Source organism: Ochotona curzoniae, unplaced genomic scaffold (genome assembly GCF_017591425.1).
Source record: "Ochotona curzoniae isolate NIBS_2020 unplaced genomic scaffold, NIBS_Ocur_1.0 contig_46, whole genome shotgun sequence".
Lineage (NCBI taxonomy): Eukaryota > Metazoa > Chordata > Mammalia > Lagomorpha > Ochotonidae > Ochotona > Ochotona curzoniae.
The window spans coordinates 6,654,614-6,672,513 of NW_024466340.1; the positions used below are offsets into that span (position 1 = coordinate 6,654,614).

General features: G+C 55.2%; 1 protein-coding gene across 1 annotated transcript in view; it reads right to left on the reverse strand.

The window, feature by feature from the left end:
- The window catches only part of PITPNM2 (phosphatidylinositol transfer protein membrane associated 2), a 119,798-nt gene that overhangs the window by 83,599 nt on the left and 18,299 nt on the right, over nt 1–17,900 (reverse strand). The window contains exon 2 of the mRNA XM_040987090.1: nt 4,153–4,250. The gene's annotated coding sequence lies outside the window, so the exon portion shown is untranslated. The remainder of the gene's footprint in view (nt 1–4,152; nt 4,251–17,900) is intronic.

Below are 17,900 nucleotides of genomic sequence, written 5' to 3' on the forward strand. Positions count from 1 at the left end.
TTATTGCCTGGCCTCCCTCCCTGCAGAGTCCACAGTGACGGACGCAGGCAATCACAGATCAGGAATATTTGGGGGGAAAGTTACATCCATGTTAAACATGCATTTTTTTTTTCTTCTTTATCCCCTAAATGATACAACTATTTATATTAAAGTGATCTAGGGCTGATTTAAAGGCCAGCAGAGGATGTGCGTGGGTCATGTGGAAATGCTCCCTGCTCTACGAGGGGCACGGAAACACGCAGGGCCCTTGGTACCCCAGGGGATTTGCGGCCAGTTCCCGGCGGATACAGAGGGATGTCTGTGTTCGCATGTTTTACCGCCCGTCCCTTTATTATTTTGTCTGCCTCCACTAGCAGGGCCAGAATGTTTACTGTCTCAGGCATCTTTATACTCAGCTCTTAGAATAGCAGGCACTCACTAAATACACATTGGATGAACCAATGTTGCTCTGCCGTGAGCTCGGCTGTGCTGCTGAAACAACTCTGCAGCTGCACGGCACCCTGGTTGGAACGGCGGCGTCTTGGGGACCCCTCTGAGTGCCCAAGCCCTGGACACTGTCTCTGGGAGTAAAAGCCGCCGACGGAGGCAGGGCTCTCGTCTTGGGAAGAGTCAGGGCTAGGAAATGACACAGGACCACGTCCCCGAAAGATCTCCTGATATGGCACCTCATTACCAGGGGAAAAACGAGAGGCCAGCTCACAAGAGGACGCCTCCAGGTGTCTCCTTGCTGGTAAAACAAGGTTGTAAGTGCAGTCTCCTGCAGTGCATTGCAAAGTACAGTAGGGGTTCCCCATCAGAAAGGCAAGCAAAGGGCGAAGAGTGTGAAGCTGCCACTTGGGACCCCTGCATCCCACATCTGGGCCTGGGTGCTCCTCCCAACCAGGTGCCTGCTAATGGACCTGGCTGGTCTGCCAGCCACGTGGGTGAGTCATGTGGATGGAGTTCCTGACTCCTGGACTTGGCTAGCTCTGCCCTGGTTCTTCCTAGCATTTGGGGAGGGAACCGGCAAATAGAAGATTTTTCTCTTTGTCATTCTGCCTTTCTAGTAGATGATAATAATAATAATAATAATAATAACAAACACGTTAGGAAAAGGGAAAAGGAAGGGTATGGGAGGGGGCTTCCAGGCTGAGAACCCACAGGCTGTCCTGTGGAGGAGACCCCAGCCCCAACTACTGCGGCTAAGCCAGTGTGGCATGGGCCGGGCCGGCTCCCCGCCTGACACCCCACCCGAGCTTCCCCACACTTAGGCCATTTCCTGTGCCTTGAATCGCCTGTGCAAACCTCAACAGATGACTGACAGCCACAGCCAGAAACACACACCAGAAAATACAGCTTCAGCCTCCTGGGTATACTAAAGGACACTCTTGGGAACACACACTGTGGGTTGTCAGTGTGAGGGGCGGGGGCTGAAGAGGTCAGACCTCCCGGGACAGGGGCACAGGGGCCGCGGGGCTTGAGAACAGGTGGAGAAGTGTCTGTACTCTCCAAGCAGCACCAGATGTGGGTCAAAGCACCATGGGACAAAGTGACACAGCTGCCCTGGCATGACCTGGGGCCTAGGTCCCGCCCATCTCTCCCCCTGGTACCATGGGGACAGCAGCTCCCTACCCTCACAACCAGAGGGCAGCAGCTTCACTCCCAGCGGATGCCGGGAGTCCTTACCTTCCACCCCAGCTCCTCCTGCCTGGGGCTGCAGCTTCTAATAGACCTAACCCCAAGGGAGTGCAATGGCCAAGTTTCCCATGAGGGGCTGAGGCTGCCTCAGAGAAGCAACAGGGAAGCACAGGCCAGGCAGGAGAGCGGATGAAAGCCACTTCACTGGTGCCTCTGGCACCAGGTTTCATCTTCCGGGACAGAGGGCTGGTGTGAGCACGTGGGGAGAGAGCCATGCAATGCTAGTGGCAGTTGCTGCTGTGGTCTGAGGTCCTGCCAAAGTCATCGGCTGTCTTCCTCCTCAGAGAAGGTGGCCTTTCTGAGGCCTGTCACAGACACACCAGCAGGAAGCACCCCTGGCTCCAGGAACCCTCCCTACCGAGTCCCCACCCCGGCAGCTGTGCCGGAAGCTCCGTGGACCCGTGCAGAAAGGCAACAATTTTCCTCCTAGCGGTGGGGAGAGTCAGTGAGCGCTGACAGCAAATGCTGTCCCTGTTGGAGACCCCTTTTCTGAGGCAGACTCTCTCTGCAGGTGCCCCTGCCCCTGGGCCAAGCTGAGCTGGGACACAAAAGCCCAACACCCCCACATTCTGAAATGTGTACAAGGAGCATCTCTAAAAATAAATACAGTCCCCGCCTCCCATGCAGAAGAGGAGGGTTCTGGCTCTCAGTCATCCTGGGGGGCCTCTATGCCCCCTGAAGCCACAAACTGCCAGGGGTGCTCAGAGGCAGGTGCAGAAGGAGCCCTTGACTGTCCCCACTGGGGTCTGCAGAAGGAAACACAGAGACTCCAAGGCAGTGACGTGGGTTCCCTAGTTCTGGGAAGTAACTGGGCTACCCTGGCAAGAGGTGTCTTTCCTCCCCCGCCCCGCCCCCAGGGTTCCCAGGCTGCTGGCAGGCACTGGACACTTGCCCAAAGAGTTCAGGGCAAACGGAGCCCAGGATTCTGCTGGGGGCAGGGCGGTCATTGTGATGAGAAGCTGATGGGATGTGGTGGACAAGGACTGCGGGTGCTGGCAGGGCTGAAAAAAGAGGGTTCAGGACCCCGGTGGGACAGCACAGACATAAACCAGGCCATAAACCAGCCAATGGTGCATGGGACACACCTCAGAAACAAATGCTGAGTGAGGGTGTGACATGGACCTGAGGGCCTTCTGCGCCTTGTGAGGCCCTTCCCACGAGCTCCCTGGGAGGCAGTTACTGTCTAGGGGAGGAACCACCTCCCTTCCGGTAAGAAAGGAAGCAATGTGAAAGTTCAAGGCCCTGCTGGGCAGGGACTCGTGGGGCAATGACCAGCAGCCACACTCCCAGGACTGCCCGACAGAGAAGCTCAGCCGGGGCCCCAGCCTTGAGCTGGCGGCCACACCCACCACTTTGGGGGACAGCTTCACCAGAGCAGCCCTTCCGTGAGTCCCCTCCCAGCTGCCGAAACACCTAGGGAAGTGAGCTAAAACAAAACAAAAAAAGAAAAAAAGAAAAGCCAACAACAACATAACACTCTCCTTCACACTTGGAGGCCTTGGAGGCCTTTCCACAGCTAGTGAGCAATTAGAGGGGAAAACAGCTCATGGTGGCAGCCTAGAGGCACAGCTGCCAGGGAACAGCCACCCTCTGCTGTGGGTCAGGAGTGAGACAGAGCCAGGAGGCAGGGCTGGACAGGGCCCTCCCACCCCCTCCCCTTTGACTGGCCATCTCTGAGCCTCCATGGCCAGCAGCGACCCACAGCGGGGGCTGGGTCAGGAAATCTGTTCTCTCCCAGGAAGGCACGTCCACCATTCCGTCCACGTTCAGTCCACGGCTGCCAGCACTCAGGAGATGGACCCCTGGAGTTCAGGGCTGGAGAAGGAGGGGTCACCTCATTCCCATTCCACAACACGGTCTTGGCACAGAAGCAGAAGCTCAGGGCATGGGCTTATGGATGAGACACGAGCACAGGGAACAAGTCGGGCTGGAAGACCAGAGGCCACAGGGCAGACCCTGTGGTCCTGCTGTCATCAGCAGGGACAGGCACAGCCTGGGTTTCTCCCAGTGTGGGTGACGGTTCCCAGGGAATAGAGCCTGCGGAAATACAAGCCTGGCAATTCAAGGCCACTGAGTATGGCCCGCGGTCAGGGCCGGAGAGCAGTGGACCTGGAGCTTCCAGGTCCAGGAGCCACGACTTCAGGTACAGAACGCTGTCTGTCCTGTGCCTGTGTCCTGGGGCTGGGGAGGGACAGGCTGAGCCTAAGCAGCAAGCAGCCCCAGAGATGGGAGAACAACTTTTATCAAGTCTGGATTCAAAAGCGACCAGAGAAACATCAGCAGTTTCTATTTAGTGAAGATAAGTCAATATCTCCAAGAAGCATGATAAATAAACAAATCTCTCCCCACCCCATGTTAATCATATAAAATCACGTTTTTAAAGGAAGGAGACAGCATAGTACCTCTGCACCCCTAAACCCCAAAGACCAAGGCAGCCTGGAAGGAGGCCAGGCCACGCACAGACGGTGGTCCTACCTGCAGCTCTGAGCGGCTCCGTCAGCATCCCTGTCGCAGGAGGGACAGCTCACAAGGCTCAGCTGTGTGCCGGGAACCAGGACCCACGGGCCAGCATCCTGCAGGGAGAAGCCCAACGAGAAAGGCGGTGAGGCCAGGACCCTCGGACTGTTTCAGGCCGGCTGACCAACAACTCCGCAAAGTCGGGCCTCAGCTTGAGCAGCACCAGAGACTAGGAAGCCAGAGAGACCACGAGGACCAGGCAGGTGGAGCTCCTGACTCCACAGCGTCCAGCGCCCCTCCGCTCAGGGAGCCGACCCGGCTCCTCAGCACAGTGGGCTCTCTCGGCCTCAAACCCAGGTTTTCTCATCACGAGTTCCCTTGAGATGTGATGACTTCAGCCTGCAGCAGGGACATACGAAGAAGGAACAGTTCAACTGACCTGCAGTGGAGCAGCCAGGAGAGTGGGCCACTCCTGGCCAGAGGGCGCTAGGCTGACCGCTGAGTGGCCTGATGCCGGGGCCGGGGTGTGGTCTACCTGCCCAGCAAGTCCCTCAGGGCAGACTGTGTGAGTCCAAGCACCCAGAGGCCGGGAGCTTACACAAAACAAAATGAACAAGAGAAATGGATTCCCACCTAGGTCCACACTACAAGGCAAAGTACATCTTTGTTTGCCCACCTTGAGAGCCCTTGGGGCTTGTGGTGATTAAGGAGCTTGGACTCTTCTAGAAACTGATGCTTAATTGCAGGACAACCCTCTTTCAAGGGTTATAGCCAGGCACTCCGGCAAGGGGCGAGCAGATTCAACAGAGGCAAAAAGAACCAGACCAAGGATGTGGTAATGGCTAGAGATGACCAGTTAGCGGCCCAGACACAAGTCAGGGGAAAGGGGATTGGGGCTGGAGGTGCTAAGAGGCAGTAGTGAGAGGGAGGAAGGGGGATGGTGGAGGTGCAAAGAGAGCTGGCTACGCGTGGCGGTGGGAGGTGTGGTGGCAGCAGCCGCAGCTCTTCACACGCCCTCCCCACACTGCTGCACCCACATTCCCAGGGAAGCCTTGCTGGAGTGGGCCGCCTCCTCTTTGGGACTGACCTTCCGGGGTCGGGACTTCTTGGAGACCTGCCCTGCTCCTGTGTCCACAGCAGTGGGACACAGCCCCATGCATGCTGGAACCCAGGGCGCACAGAATCAATATCCCAGGTTTCCCCCTGCCAAGTGGCTACCTGCCCCAGGTGGGCCTGGGGTTGTCTCATCCACAAGAGGGTTGGCCATGGTAACACCTGGTCCACAGGGAGGCCCTGAGCCCCCTCCTTAGCTGGACACCTCTCTGTGTGCAGGTCGGGGTGACGCACACACTGCAGAATGGGACAGGCAGGAGCTAGAGGGAAGACAAAGGAGGTTCCCTGGGTGCGTGGGTTCTGTGGTGCAGGGAGGTCAAGAGTTCCTTGCTCCCGCTTTTATAACCCAGAAAGTGAAAGCAAGAATCAGGTGAAAAGATCAGCCAGCCCTGAGGGCAAGAAGCAAAACAGCCACTCAGGTCTGCCCCCGACCCTTCCACCTCTGCCCCCACTCCTCCCACGGCAGAAGGAGTGAATCAGCCAGCGGGGAGTCCCGCCGCCCCTGGCCAGGAGGTTCAGGATCAACAAAGACTACACCTGCCAAGTTTCACATCTGAATCCTCAACAGGCCTCTTCATTTAGAGGACCGCGGGACAAAGAAGAAAGATGCACAAAGATGCGAGCCGCCTGAGTTGAAACCACTTTCCTAAAAATTCGAGATCCCCGACTCCGTTTCAGGCAGTGGAAGTGACTTCGCGAGTGAATCTGTTTCTGTGTGTGTCTTCTATTAATAGAATATCAGTCTCTCCTCATTCCCACTAAATAAATGTCAAACAAACACTTCAAGAATACCGGTTTCATAGGGTGCCAAGTTATGAGCTTGCCCAGACGTCCGCCCGCCTCAAGCTGGCCACTGCAGAAAGCCTAAGTTCCAAGCGAGGAGGCGGTGCCACCATAGCTCGGAGCTGTCCCGGTTGACGTGGAAACCAAAGCAGGTGGCTGAAGAATGGCCAGAGGGACCGTCACATATGGCAGGTGGTGCCAGAGCAAGCATGCCCGGGCCCCTGGGACTCCAGGTGGAGACAGGGCTCCTGAGCCTTAAAAACTGAGATACAGTTCCACGCCACGGAGTCCACCGTTTCCAACGGTGATGGTCATTCATCAAGTCACGAGGCTGTGTGGCCATCACCAGGATCTAATTCCTGTTCCTTTTCAACACCCCCTGAGGAGCCCCTGCACACACCAGCAGCAACTCCCCACCCTCGGCCAGCTCTCCCCCCAACACCTGGTAGCCAGCACTGGTCTGCTTCCAGCCTCTACGGGTTCAGTTATTCCAGGCACTTCGTACAAAGGGAAACACAGTATGCATCCTTTTCTGTCTGGTTGCATCCACTTAGCATCACGCTTTCAGGACTGCTCCGCCTGGCAGCTGTTATCACAACTTCATTTCCTTTTATGACCAAACAAGAGTTCATTGTATGCTTAGTTCATGCACAGTGTGTCCATTCACCCTCTGGTGGACAGACAGAGGCTCTCTCCAGCTTCCGGCTATTGTGAGCGCTGTGGTGACCGCCGCTGTGTGCCTGTGTACTTTTCATTCTTTTGGGAATACACCTAGGCATTCCTCATTTTCAAATAAAGTATTATTTGGAGTGGCTGCATTGCAAAAGTAGTAGAAACGCCAGCAGGGAAGCCCATAACCCAGACGGACATGCCTGGGTTCAAGGCCAGGCTCTTCTTCCAGCGACAGCTTTCTGCTTGCACACCTTGGAAGACACAGGTTAGTGGTTGAGCCCCTGATGCCCAGGTGGGAAACCTGGATGGAGTTCCTGGTCCGTGGGTTCAGTCGTGATGGGCATTTAGGGAGTGAATCAGCTGATGGGAGATTTATTTCTGTGGTGCTCACTTTGCCTCAATCAAGTAAAGCATCTATACTTTGAAAACTCTAAGATTCAAAGGTGGGACGGGTCCAGGTAGAAATGAGATTCTCTCCTGTCCCTGGGACACAGCACCCAGTTCCCCTGCCCAGAAACAAATCCCAGTTTCTCGTTGATCCTTCCAGAAGCAGCATATGCACACACACACACACACACACACCCCTGCTGCCTCTGGAAGGCGGCGTGCAGGCAGGCATGTTAGCACGGCAGTTATGATGCCACTAGGAGCAGCCATTCAAAAGCAGATGCCTGGTTCCAGTCCCAGCTCCACTACCAACCCCAACTTCCTGTGAATATACACTCTGGCTGGCCACAGTGGCACGCACAGGGGACACCCTGATGAAGTGCCCAGCTTTCAGCTTTGGCCTGGTCCAGGCAGGCTGCTGCAGACATGTGGGGAATGAACCAGCACATGGAAGAGCCTAGTTCTCTCTGTCTTTCAAATAAATAAAGATCAAGTGATGGACTGATTAAAGGTAGCTTACCTAGGAGGAGCCTGTCAGATCCAGCCAGAACCAACCTAGACACAGGCCATAGTCCAAGAATTGTGTCACTGTTGTCCATGCACCTCTGGGAAGCCACTTGGTCTTGAAGAGGCCACAGAACCGAAAAGCTAACAGGATGAGGAGGAGGAGGCCCAAAAGCAGCCGGGGGTCTAAGATCAGGCTGTGTTGTGTCCTGGCTCCAAGGCCTTCAGGGAGCCGCTGACCCTCCCCAGAACACCCCATCCCTGTCTAAATGAGCACTGACACTAGTAACCGACTTCCCGACACTGCACCAAAGCGCCCAAGAGTTAACACCAGCAAGTGCTCCACGCTCACCAAGCCTGGTACACGGCGAGTGCTCCACGCTCACCAAGCCTGGTACACGGCGAGTGCTCCATGCTCACCAAGCCTGGTACACGGCGAGTGCTCCACGCTCACCAAGCCTGGTACACCGTGAGTGCTCCACGCTCACCAAGGCTGGTACACGGCGAGTGCTCCACACTCACCAAGGCTGGTACACAGCGAGTGCTCCACGCTCACCAAGCCTGGTACACGGCGAGTGCTCCACGCTCACCGAGCCTGGTACACCGAGAGTGCTCCACACTCACCAAGGCTGGTACACGGCGAGTGCTCCACGCTCACCAAGCCTGGTACACCGAGAGTGCTCCACACTCACCAAGGCTGGTACACGGCGAGTGCTCCACACTTACTACTACTTTCATTACCCTTGCCACTTCATCCCTCTGAGCTGAGCTCATGCTCTCATACCTCGTCAAGGCACACATACATGCGCACACAAACTACCCCAGGAAAAGGGGCCAGCATACAGCCCTGAGCAGCAGAGGCTCTGGGAAGTCAGGACGGCTGAGCTGCACCCCCACCTCTCCACGTGCTGCCCCTAGGTCCTCCCAAAAGGCCAGATCTCCATTCTACCATCACCCACAAACAGCCCCCAAGTCCTCTGCCTATCAGGCCAAGTGGTGGCAAGAGCCTTGTACCTCGGATGCCAAGCCTTGATCAGGCAGGCTATATTTCTGATTTCTGCATCTTTTCCTGCCCTCCCCTTTTAGCATCTTCTGTCTGCTTTTTCCACAAACATTCTCCTCTCGACCACAGCTGCTCTTGCTGAGGCCCAGAATGGCGGGAGGCAGCAGGGAAGCCCTCAGAGACCTTGCAGGCGGAGAGCCCTGAGCGAGAAGCGCCAGCATTAGCAGGCCCATTAGGAAGCTGTTAGGGACGACTTCTCTCCCAGCTGGGAAATGGCAAAGGCAGGGGGAGGGTAAGAGCCAGACCTGGGGAAGCAGCTGCACAATGCTGCCTCAGGCATGCACAAGTTCATGGAGAGAAAAAACTCCATACACACACACACCCCAGAAAGGGAGTATTCTTAGCCTGCAGCAGTTGGTAGCATTATGTAAAGTCCCATGCCCACAAAAATATCATTTGGATGATAAAAAGTCAAATTTAGCTAAGTACAGAATGACTAATACTATGAGGGAGGGGCAGCACCCCCGGCTGCCTGGAGCGGATGCAGCTGGCTTTTAGACTTTTGACAAGCAACCGGGGCCTGGTGCGGCACACAGAATGACAGATTATGTAATAAGAGGCGCAAGCAACAGCAACCCCCAACACAGGGCGAGCATCATTGCCCTCTCCCTGGAGGGCACAGCTGGGGTCTGGCAGGACCTGGGGAGCCGAGGAGCTGTACAGGCATGTACAGGCAGAGCCAGGCTGCCGTGAGTTGCCGTGAGCCAGTCGGCTTGAGGACTTGAACCCAAGACCGCCGCGGCAGAGTGTGATTCGGGGTGGTCTTTGATGGCATCCCCTCTCTCTGGGTCCTGTTTTCTGTTTCAAGCGACAGAGCTGGGGTGGAAGCAATGGCGTGCCAGGCTGAGAACGGAAAGCAGAGATGCAGACATCTGTTCAGCAGGAGTTTGCGGCGTTGTTCTTCATGACGGCCCGAAGCTGGGAGCGACCCGGACAGACACACCTCGGGGGACCGGCATGCAACGGGATGACTCAGCCTCAAAAAGGAAGGGAGGCAGACGGGCACATCCTTTACCACGAGGACAAGCTTTGAGGACGTGGCGCCACGTTAAAGAAGCCAGATGCTGTAGAATTGCATTCGCGAGAGGGACCGAGAGCAGTCACGGTGGTAAAGGCAGAAAGGCGAAGCAGGGAGTGGAGGCAGGGAGGCACAATGAGTAAGTATGTGTTTAATGGGAATGGTTTCTGGCTTTGGGCATGGGAAGAGTTCTGTGGATAAATAGTGATGATGGTTGCACGATAAGGTGTAAGTTCTTCATGCCATTTTCACTTTATGTGTATAAATGGGGAAATTCATCCATTTTGTGTCATTTATATTTCACAATTAGAACAAATTGAGTGTTGGCAGTGTAGCACTGTTGTGACACAGCGAGCTAAGGTGCCACTTGCAATGCCAGCGTCAGGGTGTCAGTTCAACTCCTGTCTGCTCCGCTTTTCATCCAGCTTCTTGCTAAGGCACCTGGGAAGGTAGCAGGTTAATAACAGCTCAAGGCCCAAATTGGGCCCATGAGCAACATGGGAGACCCGGATGGGTTCTTGGCTCCTTAGGGTTGGGCTATGGCTGCTATAGACACTTGGGGAGTAAACCAGAAGACTGAGGCTTTCTCTATCACTCTCTCTCTCTTTCAAATAATCTTTTAAAAAGAAAATAAGGGGAAGACATAGCAGCAGTAACTCGGAGGATTCTATGTTCGTGCTCTGGGGGAAACAGCAGCCACATAAGAAGCCAACAGCCTGGAGGTTGCCAGGCCATGAAATGCCCAACCGAGCCCTGGTGAAGGGTGACATGAAGGGAGTCAGTGTCCCTGCTGGCACAGCCCGGTGCCACTGCCACCTTGCCAGTCCTGGGCAGGGAGCCATTGTAGAAACGTATCCTGCCCGCTAAGTCAGGTCGTCCCAGCTGACACCAGCGGAGCCGAGAGGAGCTGTCCCCAGCCCCGAGCCCAGTCCACGCGGCCACAGCAGCCATAGTGTGAGTGAACATGCTTCCATAGAGCAGCAGGCAACAATGGTTCTAAAGGATTTTGGAGAAATTTCTAACATGGGACTTGGGGAAACCTTTTGTTCTCTGATGTTGGAGTCACTGGGAGAAGTTAGCATACAAATGAGCCTTGGAAAGAGGCTGACTTTCCTCCACTGCTTTCCCAGTGGGGCGACTGCTGAAAGGAAGCTGGCGGGAAGCGCGCTCCGTGTACCAGTGGGCAGCAAGGCTATTAACTCCAACTGTGGTTCAATGGCAGGGCTCTGCCGAACAAGGGACAGAGCAGGGATTCCCACACTGGTCGATAGGATTTCTGGCGGGGACTGAAACGCCCTCCAGAGTGCTACGTGACCAGGGTTCTGACCGGCTGACTTGCAGCCTTGGTTTTGCCATGTGCCCAGTGAGTGGGTTGGCCGAGCTCGGGTCTGAGAGCCCTCCCCATCTGGCTCTGCACCATCATGAGATGGTTTTGATGCCAACACAGAGGCCAGGGACCAGCACCGAGGCTTATGGGGCAGACTACAGACTGGGGCTCTCACTCGGTTCCCCTTTGAAGCCAGCTCCCCAACCTGTGATTCCCATTCCACGCCAGTCCACGTGGCAATCTGCTCCAACTTCTGAAATCGCGGGTGCACACCCTGCAGTGCACCTGAGGCCATGGGGCTGGCTCTGCTGGTAGAGGAAGGACGCCAATATCCCAGCCTGGCCCCTGGCATGCATGCTCTCTCGCCAAATTTGTCCCGGGGAACAACAAGGCCACAGTTGAAAGGATCCTGGATCAGCCTCTGCGGGTCACCCACAGAGCCTGATTCCACAGTGACAAGGATGAGGATGTGTCTTGACTGTGCCAGCCACGCTGGGAAACCGGCTGGCACTGCTTACCTGAGCAAACTGATACCACCTGTCAGACCCGTGGACAAACTCGGAGATCGGGCCTGGGCCCAACTGTGGCCCTCTTGGAATGACTGGCCTACGGGGTGATTTAGGGAGGCTGGACACACCAGTGCTGCACCTGATCCTATACAAGCCCACGCAAGGAGCGTGTCTGTATTCTTCAACACGTTCCCATTCTATCTCCTTTCCAAAACCTTGCAACATCAGTTCACTACATTCCCTCCTACACACAAGACAAAGAAACCCAACAGAAAGGTCTTTCATACCAAGAATCCTAACAGAGGGCAGTCTATAGAGAAAGTGAGCCTTCTGCCGTCTCCAAGGCAAAGAGGGGAAGCCGCCAGGGCAGAGAGCTGCTGGCAGTGGGAAACTCCGCTGTGAGGTGCTCAGAGGGACCTGCCTGTCGGGGGGGGTTGTGTCAGGGCTTTGGGGGCTGGAGAGGTAGCCGTCAGGGGACACCACGCCTGGCCCCGAAGCTGGCTGCCTCCAGGACAACAAAGACGGCTTGGCAGCCCAGCCCGCGGCCTAACCGGCTCCTGTCAGAGCTCCTCAGAGCAATTCCTCCTCCTTGTTACAGTCAACACGGCAGCGCCACAGTAATCGTGGGGAATATTTACACGCAGCACCAGCGATGGGTTGTTCGGACCATCTGGCCACTGGATGCAGTATTGTCAGCACAAAGCCCTAGCATGAATGCTGCGCCCGCCTGCGGGGCCTGGCCCACCGCAGGGAGCTGGACAGGCCCTCTGCGCCTGGAGGGTCTGTGGCCCACCCCTACGGTCCGCCTCAGCCACCTGCGGGCCAGGAGCCAGGCTCTTGAGTCCCGCCCTCTGACCTATCTGGGCTGGGTGTTGATAATCTCAGTCTAACTTCCCTTTATCAAGGGCTCTTCAGGACTCAAGTGTCACCAGTAAGAGCACTCTGATTCCGCAGCCACCTGGGGGATTTCAGCAGTGATCTCGGGGGCTGCTGGGAACTCTCACAGGCAAACAGGGCTCCGTTCTCCTGGCACCGGAAGCGGCTTCTACTCGTGGTGCCACGCTCGGAAGGAGGGGCCAGGACTGGGTGTCACATCTGCTAGAGGGTAGAGGATGGCGACCCATCTTTAGCTAAATGAGAATTTCTTCTCCACTCTGTCCATCACAGAACACCACTGAGTTTTAATTCCAGCCTGAATGCACAGATTTTTTTTTCTTCTTTTTTTAAGTTTGAGTAGGGTGGGTTGCTTTATTATTATTTTCTTAATTTTAGTAAGAGGAAAAAAAGTTTCATGGGAGCCTACTCCAAAGCGGCAATTTTCTTGAGAAGCCTACATCTGCCACCCACAGAAGGAGGCTGTGTCACTGTCGCCAGTGTGGCATCCCCCGTGACTGTGGGAAGTCGTGTTACCCCCTTGACAGCTGAGCCGATGGCAGTGCATCCCAGGTGTCGGTGAGGACAGCTGGGTCGGCCTCACAGGAGCTGGGGTCTGTCGCTCCTGTTCCTGCCCTGGTACTCGGCCTTCTGGGCCTGGCCGCATCCAGACTGGGTTCAAGAGCCAGCACTGGGATGAAGGCATAAACCAGCTCAGATACTGCTGGGCACACCGGTCTCCCAGGTCAGTGCTGGCTGGAGTCGTAGATCAGCTCCCGGAGTGACGGCAGGTAACAGCTGCCGTCCACAGGGGAGATCTGAACTGAGTTCCAGGCTCCTGGTTTCAATCCACTCCAGTCCAGTCCCTGGCCACACTGGGCATCTGGGAAGTGAACCAGTGGACGAACTATCGAAAATAGATAAATATGTTTTTGAGAGAACCGGTGCTGGCTCTGATGGACAGTGTACACTGTACACGGAGAAACACTTTGCCTCCGTGATTTATTTTATTTTATTTTAAAAAAACATTTATTATTCTTATTGGAAAAGCAGATACACAGAGACAAGTAGAGACAGAGAGAAAGATCTTCCATCTGCTGGTTCACTCCCCAAGTGGCCACAACAGCCAGAGCTGAACCAAGCTAATCTGAAGCCAGGAGCCAGGAGCTTCTTCCAGGTCTCCCAAGCGGGTGCAGGGTCCCAAGGCTTTGGGCCATCCTTGACTGCTTTCCCATGCCACAGGCAGGGAGCTGGAAGGGAAGTGGAGCCGCTGGGTACAAACCAGCACACACAGGAGATGCCAGCACTGCAGACGTCTTAACTATATATGCTACACCACCAGCCCTCAGAATCTTTTTTTGTGATTTTATTTACTTATTTTAAAAGTAATTACAGACACAGAGAGAGCTCCTCAATCTGCTGGTTCACTCCCCAAATGGCCACATTGGTTGCAACTGGGCTTATCCGAAGCCAGAAGCTTCATCTGGGTCCTCCAAGTGGGGTGGCAGGCGCATCAGCAGGAACCTGGATGGGAAGTGGAGCAGTCTAGACTCAAACCAGTGCCCACAGGATATTGAGTTCAAAGACAACAGCCTCACCACCATGTCACCACGCTGGTGCCTGGGAGTCTGGGCGGTGGGGTGACGACAAGGCCTTGTCAAACAGGTGTGCAGGACCACTGAGGGAGTCACTGGCCTGCCGCTAGCCCAGGGCAACTTTCTCCGCACTTGGGACCCTCCGACCCCCAAGATGGAGAGAGGATGGTGAAAAGGCAAGCCTTTGGCCCCACACCAGAGGAGGCTCCTTCACCTTCAGAGGCCCCACACCAGAGGAGGCCACCTGCGGCCAGAGGGACAGGACTTCACCGCCACACCCTCCAACAGCCCCAGAAGCCAGCAGCTGCACTGTCGAGAAGGATGCCAGTCAGGGATGACGGTGTCACTACCGCAACTCTGGCATCTCTGCCATGTCCGAGCCAGGTCTCTGAGGAGCTCCTTCCTGCCGGGCAGACCCCACAACACCAGCTCAGAGCCTCAGCACACAGCTATGCAGTCACCTGCTCCCCTTGCTTCTGGACGAGGATTTGCCAAAGTCCTCTCAGGCCTTGGGGAAACAGGGAAATCACAGCAAAGACCACACCCAGGTCCTTGGGGACCTGGCTGACACCAGGCTCTGACACAGCCAGCAGCAGGCTGGGGAGGCACCTGGGTCAAATGCGAGGAACAGGGGGACTCAAAACCTGGCCTGGATGTTAAGCTGCCAGGGACAACATTTGTAACCCACACTGCAACACCGGATTCAGTTCCCAGCTCTGCTTCCCTACTCTGCCTCTTACTAGTGCAGAGCCCAGGTGGCAGCAGTGACAGCATTCCTGCCATCCATGTGGGAGACCTGTAGGAGTTTGTGGCCCGTCCAGGGTAGGCATTGAGGGAGAAAAAAATTACTGGATACACATGCACTCACTCTTATTTTAAAAGTAAGGGGAAATGAGACATTCTAGAGTAGACACAGTACCCTGGAGCGGGGACCAGAGGCCAGGCCCAGGCCCCTCAGGCTGGAAATCAGAAGCACAGATCACACAGCCACTGCGGATCCTGCCTCAGTGCCTCCTCTAGCTCCCCACTCAAGGACCCCCACAGCTCCCGCACTCCAGGAAGACAGATCCGCACCAGATCCAACCAAGCCCTTGGCAGTTCAAGGTGCGAGAACGGTAAGAAGCTAGCGGCCTGGCACTGTTAATGCCAGCATCCCATAGGAGCACTGGCCCACTCCTAACCCAGCTCCTGACTAATGGCCTGCAGAAGCAATGGAGCATGGGGATGGCCCAAGTCCTGGGGATCCTACCAACCATATGAGAGACACAAACCTCCTGGCTCCAGCCTGGCCCAGCTCTGACCGTTGTAGCCATCTGGGGCTTAAGCCAACAGATGGAAGATGCTCTGTGTGTGTGTGTGGTCTCGCCCTATCTCTAACTCTTTCAAGTAAGTTAATAATATAAAATAGTAACAAGGTATTCAAGACACCCAGCTCTCTGGATCCTCTTCAGCCTCCTGCTGTTCCACAGCCGTGGCTCTTCAGTGTGCCTGGCTGAGACACACAGAGCATGGGCACAGTTCTGTGGCCTCGAGGGCACTCACCCATGGCACTCACCTCGAGGGCACTCGCCACTCCTCTGCAGAACTTCCTCATCTTCTCACACTGAACTTTGTGCCCATTAGTAAACTCTCACTCCCCCATCCTACTCCTTGCCTTCCCTGTCCCTGGTCATCTACTATGAAAGGTCTTTGTTTTAAGGTGGTATTTCTGTGAGATCCCAGCCCCCAGAAGGTCCTTCTGGCACTCCCCAAGTGGGTGCCTCCCAAGGGGGGGGAGGCTGCTCAGGTCAGGCCTACTTGGGATCCAGGAAGTACCTCAGACACTGTGACAGATGATTACGGAGGAGGGACAAGCCAGCTGCTGCCTCTCACCCCATCCCCCACCCAGGAAGGGACCTCCCAGACCGCAGTGGGATGGCGGGAATACAGAACCCATCACCTAAGGCCCCTTCCCCAGGCACACGTGCTCCAGCTGGCAGCTGACGGGTATGGGCCTTCCTAACTGCTGCTGTTGGGGCTCCGCCAGGGCCTACTCTCTGGGGTGGAAAAGGCTCTCACACAGAGGTTTCCATTGTACTTAAAAGCTTTTCCTTGCCTGGAGCTTTGAGGTTAAAAACCGTGGCCACACGCACTGCAAGCACCACTGCAAATTGGCACCACCTTTATGGAGGGCAATTTGGCAACAGCAATCACGGCTGGGGAACAGCCCTTGATGCAGCAATTCCGCCTCTGGAAATTTATTCAGTGGGTAGGAGAGAACACATCTGCATGGAAACCTATAAGCTGGGGAGTCGGGAGTCGTGGCGGGGCTGTCTGCGCCCCCACCTTCTTCTGCAGCTCCACCCACCAGGGAAACTCTTCCATGAGAGGGGTCCCTCCTTGGCAGAAGCCCCAGCTCTTTACAAAAGCCAGGTAACTCGGCATGAACCCCGGAGAATGTGATCCAGCGCTTAGAGGGTCAGTTCAAAAAGGCAGGTGCATGACACTGAGACAGCTGCATGACGTCTGAGGCAATACACATCCACATTTGCATAGCCTCTTCCTGTAAGGGCACACCCAGCATCCCCACGCCCAGGAGGAGCACGGGGAGCAGAGCGGGGAAAGCCTCGTGCTATGCACACCCACCACCTCACCCTGCTACCAAATGCAATCAGCACTGCGCAATCCCAAATCCTACAAACACCTCCAGGGACCCACCCAGTGCACCTCAGGAACCTGGTGTAAAGTCATGCATAACCTTCTGAATGTCTTATAATTATTATTATTTTTTAATAAATGCAAGACTGGTGGTCAGCACAATGGCTCACCTGGCTAATCCTCTACCTCCAAGCCCTGTATTCCATATGGGCACCTGCTCATGTTCTGACTGTTCCACTTCCCATCCAGCTCCCTGCTTGTGGCCTGGGAAAGCAGTCGAGGATGGCCCAATGCTTTGGGATCCTGCACCCATGTGGGAGACCTGGAAGAAGTTCCTGGATCCTGGCTCCGGATCAGTGCAGTACCAGCCATTGCACTCACTTGGGGAGTGAATCATCGGACAGAAGATCTTCCTCTGTCTCTCCTCCTCTCTGTATATCTGACTTTGTAATGAAAATAAATAAATTTAAAAAAAAAAAGATTCCTTTTTGGGACCCACATCATAGACTTTTAATTATTTAAAACTGATTCTTGGACCCCAAATAGTCAGAAAGTGGGCCTGAAAAACAATGGGGCAGGCATTTGGCTTGGTACTCAGGATGCCAGGCAGGACACCTGTGTCCACATTGGAGATGTGGGTTCAAATCCCCACTCCGTTTCCAACTGCAGCTTTCTGTCAATGCACCCTCTGGGAGGCCACAGATGGGGCTCTGCTACCTAGGAGAGACATATGGATTGAGGTGCTGGCTCCTGGCCCCAGCCTGGGCCAGTCCTGGGCAGCTAGCCGTGGAAGGGGGTCCTGTCTGTCTGTCGCCGGCTGAATTTTCTTCCTCTGAAAAAAAAAGTGAATCTGATTCTCCAAGAGTTGTCCTCTCTACCTGTTCAGGTTCCCCAGGGACTGGTGCACAGATCTGGCTTGGAATGTCTCCCCGTGGACCTACCCATCCTTGTCCTGCTTGGGCCTGACCCCAGCTGTCAAACAGGCTGACAGCAGCAACCTGGACTGTGCAGAAGTGGGCCGGACAGTAGTTTGTCACAAACCTCCTCGAGGACGTTAGTGCTGGGAGAATCACACGGACACCCCCGGGAGCTCATGCAATCCTGCTTAAAATAAGGCAGAAAATGAAAAGTGCAGAACCATACTGGGGAGAGAAAGAACAGGAAGTGGGGGAGGAAGTGAGGGAACTATTGCCAGAAAGGATTAAAGGGAGAGAGAAGGGTTCTTAGGAAGTGAGTGTGGGGGGGTGGTCATCAGCAAGGAAGTAAAGGAAAAGGTAGATAATCA